This window comes from Epinephelus moara, chromosome 9 (genome assembly GCF_006386435.1).
Source record: "Epinephelus moara isolate mb chromosome 9, YSFRI_EMoa_1.0, whole genome shotgun sequence".
Lineage (NCBI taxonomy): Eukaryota > Metazoa > Chordata > Actinopteri > Perciformes > Serranidae > Epinephelus > Epinephelus moara.
Genome location: NC_065514.1, coordinates 17,112,225 through 17,119,842, shown reverse-complemented (window position 1 = coordinate 17,119,842; position 7,618 = coordinate 17,112,225).

The following is a 7,618-nucleotide window of genomic DNA, read 5'->3' as shown; positions in this document are numbered from 1 at the left end:
GCGTGCGTCGAATGCGGTGTTCAGTGTCCGCATGTGGAATCAGCTGATTGGTTGGAGAAACCGGAAATCCTCCTCTCTCACTTTCTCTCTCCACGACGACGGTGCTTGTGTGCGGTGTCAGTGGGTGATCAAGGCAGTCCACGTTACATTTGCACTAAGTCAAATTCATAAAATCACCACCCGTCTCTAAAGACCTCTGTGATTAATATAATATTATATCAACTATAATATAATATGCAAAAGAACTGCTCAACTGTGTAGAAATAATATGGTTTACTCTAAAACGAAGACCAAATAATTTGTTTTGTATTATTTATGTAGTATTATTTATAATTTGTGTCTTTATTTTTTCTGTTAAACATTTTACTTTTTCTCTTCATTTTTTTTTTTAATTTAATTTAATTTAATTTTTTTTTTTTATCTATTTTTTTTTCTTCTACTCAGTTTCAAGCCCATGTACTTTGATAACAAGGTGGACTTGCCTTATTGTTGTAAATTTTAATTATTTAATAAAGTTTTTTTTTTTTTTTTTTTTTTAAAAAGGCCATGTTACATTTATGTTTTATATTCTCTTATACAATTTCCAAATACCAGCCAAACAGAGTATGCTATTGTGTTTTATGCTGTCTCACAATAATATACGCTTTATTTTGAGGTAAAATTAACAATGTAAGTTCAGGCTCTTCAAAAAAAAAAAAAATTTAACTTCATCATCAAAATATTTCTGCTCCTCTGGCAGAAATGTAATACAAAAAGTATATATATATATGTTAAGCACTGTTTTACAAAGAAAGACTAATCCCGTGAAACACAAATGTAACCCTACTTTAGAATAAAAACACACAAAAAAGTATAAATATTTGTCTTCCTAAAGCTCTGGTCCTCAGGCTCAAAGGCCTGAGAGTGTGAGTGTCCTGCACAGTATCTTCACTGATCCTAGGACTACACTCTTCCAGAGACCTCAGATGTTGTACCTGGAGTCTGCTGGAGCCACTCTCCCAGTTTGGGGGTCACAGCCCCGAGTGCTCCGATAACCACTGGCACCTCCCTACATCTTTTCTAGCTCCTCTTTCAGCCCTTGGTATTCTTCCAGCTTCTCTCTCGTTCCTTCTTCCTGATGTTGCTGTCGCTGGGGATTGCTACATCTATAACCGTTGCCATTCCTGTTGTTTGTCCATCAACACGATGTCTGGTTGTTTAGCCATCACCTGTTTGTCAGCGTGGATCTGGAAGTCCCACAGGATCTTAGCTCGGTCGTTCTCAACCACCTTGGGAGGTGTCTTCCATTATGACCTTGGGACCTGGTTATATGGTTATATATAATATGAGATTATGGGACAATGGGCCCCTGGGTGCAGATATGCAAAAGGCCCCACCATGTCTCCCACACAGGAGCAAGACACACAGACTTTGTGGTGTTTTTTTTCCTTTTTGTTGTTGTTATTTTGCATTTCCTTGTAGTCGTTTTGTGTCTCTTTGTGGTTGTTTTGCCCCTTTTTGTAGTTATTTTATGTCTCCTTGCACTTTCTTTGCATTTCTCTGTAGTCACTTTGAGTCTTTTCCTAGTCGCTACGTGTTAATATGAGTGACATTTTGCAGGTGAAGGCCATGGAGCTGCTGACAACTTGGGCCCATGCCCGGTAATCCAAACATGATAGTCGCCAAAAATCAATCCAAACTGCTCATATAAGTGAGCTTCTTATTCCTACCCTCCTCACCAGTATAAAACATTCTTCAATCTTCCGTTCTATTTTGAGTGAGAGTGGCAGGTAAATGAAGATACAAACCTCGGATTCATGTTCAATTTATGTTTAAATCCCTACTTTCCCCCGAGAAATGCCTCCAGCACAAATCCTGATAAGACTGAAGATATGAGTTTTATCTCATATTTGTCAGTGTTACTGGAGATGTCTGTGAAGAATTTCCTTCTACGTCAGACTGACAGAGCAGCAGTGTCAGTGATATACACAGTCGAGCTTATCAGTTGCTCTGTGGACTTTTATCACAGTGTCAGAAAGAATTTATCTGCTAAAGTAGTTCTAAAAATGTCTCAGGAGTGATACCATAAACTCTTCGCACCTGGACATTACCATGGTTTCAAGAGAAGAGACAACATATACACTGAGAGCCATCAGAAGTATTTCATCTCACCATTACCTTATAAGTAACAAGAAGAATCCTTAAAGATGATGAGCTAGCTCCTGTGTGACATGGTGATGGTGTCTGTCTTTTGCAGCCCACAGTATCTGCTGCCAATCAGACAGACAGGTTATTTTAAGACACTGTGACTAATGTGTGCTGCCACAACAAGACCATTGATAAAAAGGGAAGACTACATCTGTGCAGCTAGAAGTTCGGATAACCTGATAAAAATTAAATAAAGAAAGAAATGCAACTGATGAGAATGAAAAAGTGCAGTGAATAAGAGACAGTCTTGCATTAATTGCTCATTACTTTGATACATTTTAATTATAATTAATAAACACCTACTTGCTAGGAGACAAATTCTTAATGTCTTAACTTCCTGAGACCCTACGTCCGCATAGGACATTACATTTTGGGTTTCCTGCACCTTATACTTCCTTCTGCTTAACTTAGACCTGTTGTCCTTGTTTGTGGACACTTATATGCTCAGTCTGCAGCTGATCCTGAAACAAAAGTGGACAAGGTACAAAACCTGATCAAATTTTATGGTTGCAACGTGTATATCTGTGCTATATAGCACCTATAGTTTAATATGGTAAAGAAATTTGACCAATTTTAGAAATAATAACAAGCTGAAATGCTGTTAATTAGGAAGTACTTGTTTGAGGACACTGGGACTAAGCTATTGTATTATCCCAGCATTTCACACAGACCAATTAGGTGTGACAAACTGTTCCTACAGACACTAAGGACATTCATAGACTGGAGTACAGAGCAGGGAAAATGTAATACAGAGTTACAAAAAGAACAAATCACAAGGCTTTTTGATTATTTGCAATTTTGTTGTTGCACAGCCATGTCCAGGCATTGAAATTAACCGTTTTGAGCAGTTTCAGGCCTAACAGTGACCTCAAACCCATACACACTGCACAACAATGTTCAGGTATTTAAACAAACAGTTTTATAATTTTATACACACATGTGACTATTGAAAAAAAGGTTGCAAATAAAGTAACTAAAGTCACTCCATTTCCCTTTCACTTCGACAAATAACTGATGTTTGTCTTCTTCAACAGCTTATATAACTCAACCAGCAGGGCAACAGCTTCAACAGCTGTGGGTTTCTTCGCTGACAATGAGAATGTTTTTTAATGAATTACTTTTGTTATAGCCTGTATGGGGGCAGCACGGAGGCAGTGAGCTCCAGTCCAATCTGATCAAGGTTCTGCCGCGGCCGTTTTCTTGCAAGTGAAGACTATGTCCAGCTGACATTATGTAAGAGTAAAGGTGAGGGTGAGCTTTGTGGAAAGGTTTAGGTCTGTTTGGACAGCTTGTTTAGTGGCTGACTCTGAGGTCAGTTCACTCTCTTCTTCTGCAGATAGATTTCTGTCTATAAGACGTCTGATGAGACATCTGCAGACACTGAGAGTAGAGAAAATGCTGGTTTTGTTTATGTCTGGGGGTGTCTTGAGCATTAACAAAATACATGGTTATTGACACAAAATAAAATAATTATTTCTTATCCACCATGTAAAGACACTCTTTTGTCACTGAAACCTTATATTTGGGAGTTATTACATCTGAGTGGGACAGCATAAATCTACAATTAACTCTTGCCAACTGAAAACGATCCTTGCGACACTCCGTAATTTCACAGCCTTTAAAATTTGGGACTTAACGATCACTCATGGCCCTCACAGAGAAAGCTAAAATAATAATTTCACTAAAAATACTCCTGCTCTGAGCTGTTTCATCCTGTAAAACCTCATCAGCTGTGTTACCAGGCTTAAGGAATCCCTATTTTACATTCAAAATCACCAGCTTTTGTTAAAAAATTGGACATATGCCATGTGATATATGACTATGGCAGCTGGGACCCTTTTCCCATAGGATGCCTATGTTTGGCTTCGGGTTTTCGGAAGAAATCTACTCGATCACCTTATAAGGTGCTATTAAAAAGTGCAAGTGTGCATTCTGAGGCCATCCCTGGATGGGAAGGTTAAAGGTTTGGCCTCCTGGCAACCATTATCCCTCGTTATTGTGGTGTCCTTGAGAAAGACATAAACACCTCTCCGCTCTGGAAGTGCGGTACCTCTTTGGTACTATAATTTGACTGTAGCGTTTACTGACATGCATTATGGTTACATGAGTCATAGGACATTGTGATGACTGCCTACTGTTAAAGATTTAAGTGAGACTTTTTGAGATGACCTAAAAATGGTGAAGAAGGCTAATGCATGTGTCATGTAAATGGTTTCTCCAACAAAGCCATATGCGTGCTTAGAGTTCAGGTGACGTCTGGACTGATTTGAGCAAAGGCAAGGGGGAGTCTTTGTAAACCCTTTGACACAAACAGCAAGTCTATACCATGAGGCCTTCAATATGTTTATTTGTGTTTATGTTTAGTTTATTTAGAAAGCAAACATACAACCATAGACAAAAGCACATAGCAAGGCACATAAGCACAAACAACAAGACGAACGCACTATTAATAAAACAATGACATAACCATATGACCAAAAACATTAAAAACACACTATACAAAAGTACAACATAAAACACAACATAGATCAAAGCACATGGCCACAAACAAACAAAAAAAAACACAAAAGCACAAAGCAAAGCACACAGGCAAGGACAATAGCACACAAGCACAACTAGCAAGACAGTAACATAACCATAAAACCAAAGCACATTAAGGAAAACATACAATATAAAAGCACATAAGCCCTAACATACAGTAAGAAAACAAGGACATAACCACGAATTTCAATCATGACAACATGTTTGATTGTCCAGTAACCACCGTTTTATTGATTTGGAGAATGACTTAAGAGATGTGATGCTCCTGAGTTCTATGGGTACAGTGTTCCAGGTTTGTGCTGCTTGATTAGAAAAGGCTGATTAGCCTATAACATGATAAACTGCAGTCTAACCTATCTTAAATTATATAGATTATTAATGATAAAGCTCAGCTGATGTTTGGCCCTGACTATTCGATGATAGTCTAGTGAGTATAGTGAGGAAAAATCTTATTTACTCTGTTTTCTGAGTCTAACACCATAAGAATGAGAGTCAGATGAAATTACAAACCATAACTCTAAGTGCAACTTGAATTTAAAAGGATATTTCCCAAAACAACTGGATAGAAATCCATATTTGTGTGATTTTGCTGCACTCAAGTGGACAAAAATATTACTGCAAGTGGATTTTTTTCCTCAAAATCCCATTTTAACTGTATTCAGCTGAATGTGGTGTACTTTGACCTCTAAGTTTTTCCTCTAGGACACTAGATGTAAACGCATGAAACCATTATTTTCAGGCTTTCAACTACAGTTCTGTGAAAATTGGTTGCATTATGTGTTTAAAATAAAATATGTGAACAAAAGTGACGACGCTGCAGTCAAAGAAAGTCATTATATTTTAGCATTTCCCCTCAGAGCGGCGAAAATTAATTCATTTCCTTAAAAAAAAAGGTTTCACAGAGTGCTCATAGATATATATACATAGATGCTGCACCCTGGCTTGTGGGCTGCATCAATACCGCCGCCATCTTGCCTAGGTGCTCTGACCGGTTCAGACCCGTGTCAGATTCAGCAAAAATGCCACATTTTTGCTCTGCATTTGGGTGTACGAACGAGAGAAGTGTTAAAACCAAGCAGAAGGGAATAACATTCCACAGGTAAGAAGTAGTTTTACAATATTTTACTGTTACGAACATGTTTAATGAGATATATATATCTCAAAAAGTGATCCTTCTTTAAGCTAATCAAGTAAAGTAACTGTCCTGATCTGGTCCTAATGCCAAATTAAGCTAACGTTATGTTACACAACTTAAAGAAAAAAGGTTAACATTTATATAATATTACTTATAAAATTATGATGCTTTGTCAAACAGCTATGTCGGTGTATGTGTTATTCCAAACTGTCAGCTATGTGTTTCATGGCACCAACGTGACATAACGCAGTATAACGTTAGTAGTTAACTTGTGGCCTTAATTGTTACTACAAATTATGTGGAACTGACACACTTATTTTGTGTGTAGTTTCCCAAAAAACACAGATAGAAGACGGGCATGGGTAGCAGCAGTGAGGAGAAAGGACTTTGTCCCGAGTGGCTCCTCAGTCATCTGCAGCTGTCACTTCAGACCTGAGGACTTCGACAGGACTGGGCAGACTGTCCGTTTAAGTGACGGAGTGACTCCCTCTGTATATATTTTTGTAAATATGATCTAATAATGTTAACAGTTCTGTGTCCAGGCTCCCATGAGCACTGTGGTGTTATACATATGAGATTAAAGCAAAATTTTGTGTAAACATGCAGCTCTAAGTCATTTATTTTCACTTGTACAAAACCAACATTTGTTAATCAGAGTGTGTAACTACACTGCAGCTCGGCACAATCCTGCTGATACACTATTTTTTGCACATTGTGTGACTTAAAGTGTGAATAAACATTTATAATCGAAATTAATAATTAAATGACATCATGGTGGGCATTGTACATCTAGTAAAGAATATTTATTACATGGGGAAAGTTTAGTTTAAAGCCCTTTTCACACAGAGCGCGCAAAGCGCTACCGCGGCGTCTGCGCGCCGCCAGCCTGCGCTCGAATTGAACATTTTTTAATTTCACCGCAACGCGCTGTGACGACACCTCGGCGCGTCCAATAGCAGAGAAGAGTCTGAAGTAGACCCGGAAGCAGTCACCATGGAGCTGTAGCTTCTGAACGAGCCTGTACTCCCCCAAATCCTGTCTTGCGCACCTTGCTCTCCGCTTGCTCTGCGCCCTACCGCCGCGAAAATCGCACTCAGTGGCAGCGCGGCTCCACCTGGGCAAGATGGCGGCCGCGTTGACGTATCCCTCCAATGACGAGCGCCGTTGAATGCGGCATCTACGTATATATACTGTATCTATGGACAGCCCTGCTGAACAAAACGGGAAGCTTACCTTATTTGGATTTTCTTAGAGATATGATTTAGCTGGTGGTTTCTACACATCGAATTTAACTGACTGATAAACAGTTCAATGAGATAGTTTAAATTAAACTGGTAATGGATACTTACCGAAGAGTCCGATAGCACCCCAGGCGAAGCAGCCTCCATCTTCCTCCCCTTTGTCTGTCTCAGAGTAAAGCACACCTAAAGGGCGACCCCTTCCCACCTCTTAAAGTAACACACCCATTGTGTTAAACTGTCCAGCACATTAAATGTGTTAAGCTTTCTGTGCATTTTTGTACACAACTTGTGTTGAAATCCACACAAAATGTGTTACATGTAACAGCACATTTTTTGTGTCATTTTTTAACACATCTCTTCTAAGAGTGCACACGGTAAAATACTCCACTACAGGTGAAAGTCCTGCATTCAACATGATACTTAAAGGGCCAGTGTGTAATATTTGGCATGGTTTATTGTCAAATCTGAATCTGAATATTCTACCCATTAATATGTTTATATAAGTGTATAATCG